The following is a 13679-nucleotide window of genomic DNA, read 5'->3' on the forward strand; positions in this document are numbered from 1 at the left end:
ATCTGGGCCAGTCACAATGGGGTGCTTATGCCAGTCCTTCCCAGTCAGGCTCACTTCAGCTTCCAGTAGGGTCAGCTGCTGGGATCCCCCTGTCACTCCAGAGATGCAGATGGATTCAACCCCACTGCAGCTCGATGGCATCAGGGTGCACTGTGCGCCAGTGTCCACCAAAGCCTTATACTCTTGTGGGTCTGACGTGCCAGGCCATCGGATCCAGACTGTCCAGTAAATCCGATTATCCCTTTCCTCCACCTGGCTGGAGGCAGGGCCCCTCTAATCCTGCTCAGCATCACTCACTTCTTGCAAGAATGATTTACTGGTCCCCTCAAGAGGGTCAGACATAACATTGGCCATTCTATTCTGTCTGGGGGATTTCTGACTGGACACTGGAGCTGCGCTTTTCTTGGAGGACTCCCCTTTTGTGATGGTCTTCCGTTTCAGCTGCTCTAGTCATGCAGCTAGGGGGGCAGTGGGCTGTCCATCCCACCTCCTCATGTTTTCTTCGTGGTCGCAGAGGAAAAGCCACAGTGGTGTGTGCCTTCTGCTGCCTTTCTCTTGGGTGAGGAAACGTTTACTTCTAATGGCTGAGACATCAGCCCGTGCAGGTGGAATGTAGGACATGTCCTCTTCCATTTTCTGGACCCTCTGAGACAGTTCCTCCACAGCTGAGACCCAGGAATGTTGAGATGAAGGGAGATTTCCCTCCTATTGCCGGAGCTTGCCAACCACTCCATCCACTGTCAGAGTGTGGGTGTCTGTCCACCAGGACACTATTGCCAATGCTTTCGAGTGTGCTTCTGGTGCACTCTTCAGGAACTTTCGCCACATTAGGTGTGTGCAAGGGGCCTGATCTGGGTCCATGGGTGACTGCTCATCATTCAGATCACCATAGATCATCTCAAACACAACCAGTTCCCTGAAATTCTGAATGCCTTTCTCAATGTTGGTCCATTTGCCTAGCTGACGTAGGATATCATCCTTGTAGGGGTGCCTCTCCCTTACACTGAGCAGGAGTCGCCCCCAAAGGCTGAGGGTTTGAGTCTGTTTCCCTATTTCCCTGTCAATGCCAGCATCCTTGGCCAAAGATCCCAGCTGCTTGGCCTCTCTCCCCTCCATCTCAAAAGCACTGGCTCCATTGTCCCGGAGCAGCCAGGTGCAAATCTGCTCGCCTCCCAGGCAGCCGAAATCTCTCCGCATATCTTGCCACTCAGTTGGGGATAGAGATTGGACGATCACCTCTGGCCCTTCCTCCTGTTCCCGTGATAGGCCTGGCTCATACCCATCCCCCACATTGCAAGCTGACTTTCTGGTATATTTTGTTTTCTCTATCGGGGCGACTGACACCAGCACTGGCTGGCTCTGTGGCTCAGCTGCTGTGCTGGTGGAGGCAACTGATACTGGTTCTGACTGTTCCCCCAGCTCAGATGCTGTACCAGTAAATTCATTCTCAGATCCTGCAGCTCTTTCTCTCCCTTGAGGGCAGTGAGTGGTATTAAAGAGGACATGGTAGGCATGGGCAAGTCCCCAACACATTGCAGTGATTTGTGTCTCCTGGGTTTTGCCAGATTGGTAACACACCCTTTCTAAGCACTCCATCAGCTTTTCAGGGCTCTGCATTTGTTCGGGAGTGAAATTCCAAAGCATTGGAGGTGCCCACCGACTCAGGCCTTTGCCCATCTTTTCCCACACCCCTTGCCACTCACTATTATCTGACCTCGGGGCAGGTTTCCGGGCACTGCTATTGTTAGAGAAGTGCCGCATGGCCAAAACCGAAATCAGGCAGGCATTCAGAAAGCATTGTGCCACAATCACACTGGCCTGCAGGCTCCAAGGATAATTGAAATTCTCAAAAACTGAGAGGATCTCTTCCCCTGGCTCACCCACAGAGGGGGTGAGACCCCTAACAAAAGCCCAGGCCGCAAACAGGTACCGGCCCTCCCCCTCACACAGCGATACAAAGGCAGCATAAGCAGTCAGGAGCCAGTATAACAAAACAAGCCCCTTTATACATTTTCCACCGACAACAAACACCAGCATGAGGAACACACGATGGATATAAGGAATAATCCAGCCCCACCATGTAAGCATGTGTGCCAGCATTGCAAACATTTTCTTATCAAACAGTACAAATACAAACAGAAAAATTGCACTCAACAGATTGCTCTAACACACTCTGGTCAGGGTCTGTCCCTTTTTGATTCTTATTTCAACCCTCTTGTGCCCCACGTTGGTGTGCCAAAAAAAAGCTGTGGTGGTTTAGGCCCTGCCGGGACTGGAGACCAGGTTGTTGTTGTCCTTCTCTCACCCTCGGACCGAGTAGGCCACAAACCGCAGGGTTGAAATAAGGAGAAATTTAATGCAACAGTGTAATAAACAATCTGAACAACAACAATAGCAATAATAACAACAACAAACAGTAATAACAATGAACAAGACCAAAGATATACAGAGAAATACTGCAAAGGACACAGCCAGCCTGCAGCGTGTGCGTCCTGTGACCAAAGCCACAAAGGAAAGCTTCCCACGCTGCCGCGCCGGACCTGACATCAGCATGGTATGAATAACCCGGCTGGAGATCCCTTCCCACTGCTAGGGAAACTTAACCCAATCCTAGCTGAACCAGGACAGGATTTTAAATATTTTTTTTAGCATTTGTGAAACATTTTCAAATTAAAGACAAACATATAAAATCGTTCGAGTTGCATAGAATTCTGCATGTTTGAGACAAAATTTCAAGAAAAGCAATTAAATGCTCAAAAAATGGTTACTATCCTACTCAAATGCCTGTTCAAATTAGCAGTCCACTTACACTGCATGGTAGGTATGCAGAGAAACAGGTCTGTAGAAAATGAAGAAAACAGGGTTAAGAAGTTTTAGTTCATGCTTCTGTGCCAAACAAGGATCAAATATACCTGACAAATGTGTGTCTAAAAATAATCTGAAAGACCACCAGCAACAGAAAATCTGTAATATTTCCCAAGTAATGTACTCGTGTTCCACTGTCCTTACCACTGGAAAGATTTTTTTATTATTTCTATCTTGACTGTTCTTCCTTCTTGCAATCTGAGCTTATCAGCACTCTCCTCTCCAGAGAAGGGAAAGTAGTAATTATTTTCCTTTTAGTAAATACCCTTCTCAGTTTACCTATGACTCTCCTTAAGTACCCAAAACTAGATGTATCCCTGGTAAGGGCTCAGATGTCCTACTCGGGAAGCTATACTGTTTCTCTTGATATGAGTTAATAACTAACATATTCTTAAGGATGCCAGCCTGTACTTGTGGAGTTCCTGTCAATATCTTAGCTTCTCCTCTCTTGAGTTTCACCCTTTTTTCCTCCAGGACAATATTTATAATCTTTTTCTCCTATAGCTAGTCACCCTGAAATGTAAATAAGAAGGGTTTTTCATTTTCATTAAAATCTGAATAGCCTTAGACCCATTATGGAATCATGATAGATATATATCCCCATTTCAATAGTGAATTTGTGGTAACAGATTCTCTAAATGCTGTTACATAGTGCTGCAACATTTTCAATCAACATGCTGTTTTCCAAGCTCGCCTTTTAGGCTACCATACTAACCAGTGTCAAAAGCTGGTGGTATTTATGTATCTCCCCTATCCAAATGGTTTGTCACTTGTTATAGTTTGTTTCAACTTACTTTATTCTCTGTAAATCCAGATTAGTTACTACTCTTTTTCTGGTTATTTTTCAAATGCTCAGAATTCTGGGGACTGAAGTAACTTGTTAGTCCATACTTCCTGGACCTCTCATCTCTCTGTTTATATGTAAAAATTAATAATAGGCACTATGTTTGCCATTTTCGATCACTCTTTTTCTACAGTTATCCTCCATCATTGTTCAAAGGCAACTTTCAACCATTCTGAAATTGCTTCAGCCAAGTCACTATGCATATTATCATGAAGTTTATCAGCCCAGACAATCTGAAAGCAACTAATTTATCTAATCTGTTCATTCTGTAGTTCAGATTGAACCTTTTGCCAGTGGTATTAACTGCTCCTGACTAACTTTTTTGTGAAGACTAAATGCCACAAGACCTGTAAATCACTTGATAGTTTTCAGTTTGGGAAGGGAAAGAGTTTCCTTTTCTCTTCAACTTCCTTTTGCTAATAATAGATTTGCAGAACTTACAGTTAACTTATTTAAAAATGCTTTCTTTTTACCCTTGATATTTCCTGCTACTTTACATCATTCTATGCCTTGAATTTCTGACTTTGTTACTACATATTCACATTATACTCCTCTTCCATCAGACTATCAACTAGATAACCAAGTTTACATTTTGTGATCAGTCCTTTCTTGCAGTCAGTAAAGCAGCCACGACTTGGTCTTATTTACTGTACCTTTCTGTCCTGTGGCAGCTCTCTGTAGCTTCTTTTTCATCGGGCTTTCCTCTCATGTGACCTTAAATAATAATTCTGAGAGTTCATTGAAATGTGCTTTCTAGAAGTTCATGTTCTTTACTTTGCTTTCTCCCTTATTCTCTTCCCAGGGATCAAAAAACCTTATTTCAGTTTCACTCTCTTTCAACTCACAACCTCAGGCAGTTCTATATTTGATTGCCCTCTCTCTCTATTTGCTGTCTTTACCTCCTTTAGTAAAAGAAAGTTTTTGCCTGTCAGTTCCTGTATTTTGTTGGACAGTCTGGGTCGTGGACTTGTTAAGATCTTCCACTGAACATTAAGTTTTTCACTTGGTGCTTTCTACATTTTGTTTTAGGTTTGTTATCTGATTTTTCTGTAAAGAGACAAAAAAATTCACTTAGACTTCTACCATGTAAGTCCAGGTCTTTTACCATAGATTTTGAACAAGTCTAACTGCAACTGAAAACCTCAGGGCAAGTAAATTGTGTTCTTCATGTTTAAGATCATACTTTCTTCTTCCTGAACAAGCTATACATTTGTATATTAACATTCCAGTAATGACTAATTCCTTAAACCTGTTAAATGATGTTCCTGACTGTGTATTAAGAATTACAACTTCTCCTGTTCACAGTCCACATCATTGGTTCATTTATGTGTTGTGGTTTAGGTCCAGCTGGCAACTAAGCACCACGTGGCCACTCACTCACTCCTCCCAGTCCTAGTGGGATGAGGAGGAAAATCAGAAGAAAAAGCTAAAACTTTGTGGGTTAAGATAAGAACAGTTTAATAGGACAACACAACTCTTTAGGAAGGACAAGCAGGGAAGACAAGGAGGGAGTGTTGCCTTCTATGTGAATGACCAGCTGGAGTGCATGGAGCCCTGCCTGGGTATGGATGAGGAGCCAATGTAGAGTTTATGGGTTAGGATTAAAGGGAAGTTATTTACAGGAGATATTATAGAGGGCTTCTGCTACAGACCACCTAACCAGAAAGACGGAGCAGATGAGGGCCTTTATGGACAGATAGGAGCAGTCTCACATTCACAAGCCCTGGTCCTCATGGGGGACTCCAACCACCCCAGTATCTCTTCATGGGACAACATAGCAGGGTATAAGCCATCCAGGAGGTTCATGGAATGCATTGATGATAACTTCCTTCTCTAAGTGATAAAGAAGCCAAGGAGGAGAGGTGCTACGCTGGACCTTGCTCTCACCAACAAGGAGGGACTCGTAGGGAGTGTGAAGCTCAAGTGCAACCTTGGCTGCAGTGACCATTAAATAGTAGATTTCAAGATCTTTAGAGCAGCGAGCAGGGAGCAGGGTGCACAGCAAGGTCACTGCCCTGGACCTCAGGAGAGCAGACTTTGGCCTTTTCAGGGATATGCTTGGCAGAGTAGCATGGGATGCAGCCCAGAAGAGAAGAGGACCCAAAAAAAGCTGGTTAATATTCAAGGATTACCTCCTCCAATCTCAGGAGCAATGCATGCCAAAAAAGAGGAAGTCAGGTAAGAATGCCAGAAGTCCTGCATGGATGAGCAAGAAGCACCTGGACAAGCTCAAATGCAAAGAGGAAGCCTACAGAAGATGGAAGCAAGGACAGGCAGTCTGAGAGGAATACGGAGTATCAACTGTCTGAGCAGCCAGGGATCAGGTTAGAAAGGTCAAAGCCCTGATAGAATTAAATCTGGCCAGGGACTCCAAGGGCAACCAGAAAAGCTTCTATAAGTACATTGGTGATAAAAGGAAGACTAGGGAAAATGTGATTTCTCTTCAGAAGGAAACAGGAGACCTCATTACCTGGAATGTGGAGAAGGCCGAGGTACTCAGTGACTTTTTTACTTCAGCAAGTGCTCCAGCCACATCATCCAAGATGCAGAAGGCAAAGGTGGGAACTGAGAGAAGGAAGAGCCATCCACTGTATGTGAAGATCAGGTCTGAGACCATCTAAGGAACTGAAGGTACCCAAGCTCATGGCACCTGATGAGATGCATCCATGGATCATGCGGAAACTAGTGGATGAAGTGGCCAATCCACTATCCATCATGTTTGAGAAGTTGTGGCAGTCCAGTAAAGTTCTCACTGACTGGAAAAGGGGAAACATAACCCCAATTTTTAAAAAGGCAAAAAAGAAGACCCAGAGAACTATAGGCCAGTCAGTCTCATCTCTGTGCCCAGCAAGATCATGGAGTGAATCCTCCTGGAAACTATGCTAGGGCACATGAAAAAGAAGAAGGTAATTGGTGACAACCATCATGGCTTCACTAAGGGGCAAACTGTGCCTGATGAGTTCGGTGATTTTTCTGCAATGAATGAGATACAGCACTGATGGCTAAGGGAAGAGAAACTGACATCAACTACCTGGACTTGTGCAAAGCTTTTGACACTGCCCCACACAACATCCTTTTCTCTAAATTGGAGAGACATGGATTTGACAGATGGATCACTCAGTGAATAAAGAATTGGCTGGATGGTCACACTCAGAGAGTTGCGGTCAAAGGATTGATGTCCAGGTGGAAAGCAGTGATGAGTGGCATTCCTCAGGGGTCGGTGTGGGACCAGTGCTGTTTAACATCTTTGTTGGTGACATGGATCAAGCCCACCCTCAGTAAGTTCGCTGAAGACATCAAGCCATGCAGTGCAGTCGACGCACTGGAGGGAAGGAATGCTGTGACAGTCCAGTGAAACCATAGTTAATGTTTCAAACATCCAATAAAGAACTTTGGTAAAGAAGACAGTCTCTGTGAACACACAGGGTTGTGCAGCCAATGGCAGGAAGACGCAACAAGAGGAGGGAGTCTCATACAGGTGGGACCACACTTTCCTGAGGCTGAACTACCCTATCTAGAGTGACTCCAAAAAGAGCCAATAAGAAGCTGTTTTCATGATGCAAACATCAAGAAGACTGGACAACATATAGGAAAGGAGGGGGAGTAACTCGACAATGACCCCCAGGTCCATTGACCCATTTCCAGAAACCTCTGAAGGTACAAACTACACAGGTAACAACACAGAGAGAATTCAAGAAGCACAGACTGCGCATGATGCCTAATTAGCCTAATGAGTCCAAGTGTCCACCTGGAGGAGGGGCAAGAAAATATAAAAGGACACGAGTCAAAGCCCTGGGTGGCAGTGACCTTCTGGAACTGGAGCCCTAGGCTGGCTGGACCAACACTGCAACCGGGACTGGGGAAATCTTTCTTTTTCATCTTTCCATTTCCCTCCCTGCCTCTCTTGCTCTCTTTTTCTCTCTTTATCTCCTTTTTTTCCCATTCTCTATCCCTGTATCGCTGCATATAAAGCAAGGCTTGTCAGGGCATGTCTGCAGCTTGTTGGGGCATGTCTGCCACTTGTCAAGGTATGCTATAAAATCTGACAATAGTCAGGGTATGTTGTAAGGTTTGCAGATTTTATGTTATAAGGCTTACCACTTGTTGCAGAGGTTGCAAGGCTTACTGACAGTTTCATGCCAATATCTGTTGTGAACAACAAGTTGAGTTTTGTGAATTGAAGAATCCCTGGTATCATTTCACCTTAATCCTACCTGGGAATTGGTGAATCTGAGTCATTGTCCCAAGAAATTACGATGTTACAGATGCCATGCAGAGGGACCTTGACAGGCTTGAGAGGTAGGCCCATGCAAACCTCATGAAGTTCATCAAGGCCAAGTGCAAGGTCCTGCACATGGGTTGGGGCAATCCCAAGCACAAACACAGGCTGGATGATGAGTAGATTGAGAGCAGCCCTCTGGAGAAGGACTTGGGGGTAGCAGTGGATGGAAAACTGACTATGAGCCAGCAAGGTGCACTCTTAGCCCAGAAAGCCAGCCATATCCTGGGCAGCATCAAGAGAAGGGTGGCCAGCTCAAAGAGCTTCACTCAACAGTCAGAATTGAGTGTAACTGTTAGGCAGGTATTCTTTATTAGCAGCACTGGGCAGCACTGGGGATCGCTCCACCACAAGTGCCACGCTTACTAACAAAACACTGACTAATATACAGAAAAAACATACATATTCATCAGATTTCCTAGAAAAGGCAGACTTATGTTAATGGGTTCTCAGAATTCATTTACATAGTCTGAGCATGCATAGTAAAAATAGAGCGAGGGTCTTCTCCCCTCCTTCGTGGTCCACGTAGACTTCCTCACACTGTTCACTAGTTGAAATTTAGGTTTCTCGTGTCCATATATGGTCATAGAGCTACCTCATCCATCCTTCAGCTCCTATTTGTTCCAAGGGGGTTAGTTTATACCAGCTTCCAGTCATTTATCTTGACACTTCTTAGACACTTGCTTTTTAGGTTCCTATTATCAACGAGGTACTCAGGAAGTTTTTCAGACTGTCCAAGGCCTGTCTTATTTCCACTAGGCAAGGAGTTAAAGGTTTCAAAACATCTTACAAGTGGGTAATGACTACAGAGAGTAGTTAGGAAAAAAGTTTAAATGAAATTATATACATTGCAGTAAAGCACAGGGAAAACAAAAGCTACTAAAACACAAGTGATGGTTAACATTAAAACTAAATGTCCTATTTTACATGTCCCTGTACATTAGCAATTTCAAGTATAGTTGTACTGGCTGTTGGGAAATTAATTTCCGTTTTGTAATGTGATTTTCATTGTATATGTTTCAGGAATAGTACCTTCTCAACCGGCGTACTGTTATATATTTTTGAAAAGCTCATGTTATGAACTTTCATGCTGTATAATTAAATTATAATATAAACTGCGTTTTTGACAAATTTTGGAGGTTTGAAGTTCAGATGTCAAAACAGCAATTTTGACAGATCTACTTCTACGAGTTCAAACTTGGACGTAATGCAGCGCAAGCTGCCCGAAACATCAATGAGGTATATGGCCGAGGAAGTGTTAATGAATGGACAGTGCGACTTTGGTTCCAAAAATCTCGACATGGCAATTTCGACCTTGAAGATCAAGGAGGTCGCAGACGTCCTTCTGTTATTGACGACGATGAATTGAAAGCTCTGGTGGAAACAGATACATGCACAACTGTTCGAGAACTTGCAAAAGAACTCGGGATAAGCATATCAACAGTTTCTGAGCATCTGAAGAAGATTGGAAAGTCGAAGAAGCTCGACAAATGGGTGCCACACAAATTGAATGAGAATCACAGAAATCGCTGTTTTGAAGTGTCGGCGGCGCTTCTTTTTTGCAACCAGAATGACCCGTTTCTTGACCGTATTGTGACGTGCGATGAGAAATGGATGCTCTACGATAACCGGTGACGATCAGCTCAGTGGTTGAACCGCAGTGAAGCTCCGCAGCTCTTCCCAAAGCCAAATCTGCACCAAAAGAAGGTCATGCTGACTGTCTGGTGGTCTGCTGCTGGTTTAATCCATCACAGCTTCCTGAATCCGGGTGAAACGATCATGGCAGAGAAGTACGTCCAGCAAATCAATGAAATGCACCAGAAACTTCAATGGCTGCACCCAGCACTGGTCAACAGAAAGGGTCCAATCCTTCTCCACGATAACACTCGGCCATACATTGCACTTTGGATGCTGCAATGGTTGAATGAGCTGAGCTATGAAACTCTGCCTCATCCACTGTACTCATCAGACCTCTTGCCCACCGACTATCACTTCTTCAATCAACTCAACAGCTTCTTGTGAGGGAGATGTTTCAGAAACCAAGGGGAGGCCGAAACTGCCTTCGATGACTTCATCGCCTCCAGAAGTCCAGAATTTTATGCAACCAGAATAAATATGCTTGTTTCTCATTGGCAAAAATGTGTTGATTCTAATGGTTTTTATTTTGATTAATAAATTTTATTCTGAGCTGAGATATGCCACTTCAAACATACAGGTTGAAATCGGCAATTAATTTCCAAACAGCCAGTATCAACTTCCCTTCACAGCAGATCGAGGAATGGGATTTTCCCCCTCTACTTCAGTCTAGTGAGAGCCCACCTGGACTACTGCATTAAAATATGGGGCCACAACACAAGATGTGGATGTGCTCGAGTGGGTCCAGAAGAAGGCCACAAAAATGACCAGGGGTCTGGAACACCTTCCCTATGAGGATAAACTGAGTGGTATGGGTTTGTTCTGCCCAGAGGAGAGAAGGCTCCGGGGACACCTTACAGCAGCCTTCCAGTACTTAAAGGGGGCTTACAGGAAAGATGGGGAGGAACTCCGTATCAGGGAGTATAGTTAAAGGACGAGGGATAACTGTTTTAAACTGAAAAGGGTAGATTTAGATTAGCTATAAGGAATAAATCCTTTACTGTGAGGGTGGTGAGACACTGGAACAGGTTGCGCAGACAAGCAGTGGGTGCCCCCTCCCTGGAAGTGTTGAAGGCCAGGTTGGACGGGGCTTGGAGCAACCTGGTCTAGTGGAAGGTGTCCCTGCCCACAGCAGGGGGGCTGGAACTAGATGATATTTCAGGTCCTTTCCAACCAAATCATTCTATGATTCTAAGAAGTAATAATAACAATAATACTAATAGAAGTATGCATAGAGCAAATTATGCACAATGTAGTTTCTTACCACACAGAACCACATGCTCAGCCTGTTCCCAAGCCATGATCCCTCTTCCAGCCAGCCAGCTCTCCCAGTAATATACTGATCATGACATCATATGGTATGGAATATTGCTTTGGCTCATTTGGGTCAGCTGTCCTGACTGTGATCCCTCCCATCTTCTTGTGAACATTAACTCTATTGCAATCAAACCCAGGACAAAGTGCTTACATGTAAGCTTATTAGCTTTCATGAATGTACTCATAAAGTGCTAGGGCTTGGACAATAGGCCCAAGCCAGAGTTGACCTATAGATAAATCTTGTATATTTTGTAACTGATAACCATTGGGCTAGTAGATATTGTACTAAGTTATAACAAACCACCTATGCTGATGTAAAAAGTACTAAAGTGTTGAAGTATTGAAGCCTGAACAACAGGCCCTGAGCTAAAGCTGCTTAGTATGTAGTCATTAACGAAGTATGTATGCTTATTAATTAAATATGTAGCTTAGATATCACCTATTCGTTACTGATGATGAATGTAATGCAAACATGTCCATCCTGAATGTATCCTTCTTCTTCTTTGTGTAGAGACAAGTTAACAAGGCCATGCAGCCAGCTGTCCGGCCTTGGGACCAGATGTGTGGCCTTGTTTTAAGAATAACAAGGCGCTGGCCAGGCTCTGGGGGAACCTAACTGGAGACTGAAACCAGATGCTCCACTAAAAGCAAAGGTGCCAGTTATTTTCTGGCTTGCTGATTTTTAGTGTATAAGGCTGGGCCTGCTCACAGCGACTTTGGAAGCCTCACCTATGGGTGGATGCACTGCATACGATTTCCCACTGGCCGGGACAGGCTCCCCAAACCCTCGCTGTAACCGGGGCTGCCCAGAGACGGCGGATCTAGTGATGGTAACATATGCAAGTGGTGATGGATCTTTCTTAATCACTATTCTCTCTCTCTCAGGTAGTAATGATTTGATGCACTACCCTATATTTTCTTATTTGTTTAAGTGCACTATTCTGTCTTTTCTTACTGTAGGTTTTCTGTATTACTCTGTTACGTTATTTAGTTATCCCAAGTAAAATATGTCTACTCTTTTCACTCTCGTGTCTGAGTTTAATTGGTATCCCTAATGAGCAAAACAACTCAGTTTTGTCATCTTGTCTGGAAGACTGTGTATGATCATCCATGGCTTGTTCTCATGTCCTGCTTCTTGATCTTCACTGAGGTAGTCAGTCAAAATGCAGAGGTGCTTCCTCCTTCTTTTTAGATAAATCCATTCTTGTCCAGTAGTCCATGAAACATCACTGTAAAATATTTTACGCTTATCTTTGGAAAGTTCCAGTGTAGTCAAGACTACTCAAATATCTGACTTCAGACTACATGTGGTTTGAGGGGTTCTTTTTTTTTGTTTGACTTTTTAAACAAAGCCAGGAGAACTGAAAGGAATACTTATGTTCACATTTCAGGTGAACATAAGTGAACATTGAACCTTATTTCTCTATTCAGTTATGGGAAGGTGCTCCAGAAGCTCATTTCTTTTTTGCTAAAATCAATAAAATCTGAGAGCAATCTTCCTCTTTGATTGGATTTTTCCATAGTTGCCCATTTCAAGACTTATTAACCCTTCACTGAAGTAGCTGGTTACTGCAATTATTGGATACAAAGTACTAGACCAGCTAGGAATTTGACATAGTAATCTACATTATTCTTTTCTGCATGATCCTCTTCAGCCTTTTTTGTCCATTTTTTCACCTTGGGCCCAGCTGCTGCTCCTAACACTGGATCACAGGGAAATTATGGATTGTATCTTTATCATTTTTCAGATGGGACCCTGAAGAAGTCAGGTAGTGAGAAGACGAGTACCTAAGTACTATTCTTTTGATATGTAGACAAGGAAACTGAACTGCATCAAAGACTGGCAACCGTGCACCAGCACAACCAATTGATAGCACTTCACGTACGTGACAGCTACCCAGATCCCAGTGACAGGAGAGGGAAATGATAGGCACACCATGAACCAGTAGCAGATGAAGAAACTAAGATACTCACATGAAAAGAATTTGAGACTGCAGGAAACACAGATGAAAACATCAAGTACTGCATATGATTTCCATAAATCACACGAAAGTTACATATCAAATCTCTCAAGTCCTTGCAGTGTCCCTGAGGCACAGGAAAGATGTCAACATCCACATTACTGAGGTGATCAAAGTATTTGATGAAGATGACAGGGATGACAATGAAGAATAAGAACAAGAAGCAAACTAATTCAGAGAACACTGGGTACTGTAAAGTTTCCATACTAATTCAAGTTATAAAATCTCAAGTCCTCAGATAGTTCTAGGGAAGTATACAAGAATTTTTTGCTATGAACATCAACATACCTACACAATTAACTAAAATCCAAATATATTAATACTTTCTGTAACAACTGAATATAATATAAATAATCTCTTAGTGTATCCCTTTCTAATTTATCTAGTTTGAAGAAAACTAAACTTTTAGATCTGTACTGATGACCCTTGAATGCAGCCCATTTCTCTGAATTCCCCTTTTAACCTGATTTACATGTTGTGTTAGACCAAACAGCACCTGGACAATACTGGCTCAGTAGCTGAAAAATTCTAAACCCCAAAACTTTTCTTTTTCTCACAAAAGTTTTAAAGTCAGTTCATTCTCAAGAGCAAACAGTAACAGATGTTACAGATTATAGGAAAAGAAGTCTTCATCCAAGAAAGCACAGGAATAGCTCTGTGACAAAATCCAGCTCATATGTGTCTTAAAACTAGATGACTTTTAATACAGTGTTTTCAG

The sequence above is a fragment of the Athene noctua genome, chromosome Z (assembly GCF_965140245.1).
Source record: "Athene noctua chromosome Z, bAthNoc1.hap1.1, whole genome shotgun sequence".
Lineage (NCBI taxonomy): Eukaryota > Metazoa > Chordata > Aves > Strigiformes > Strigidae > Athene > Athene noctua.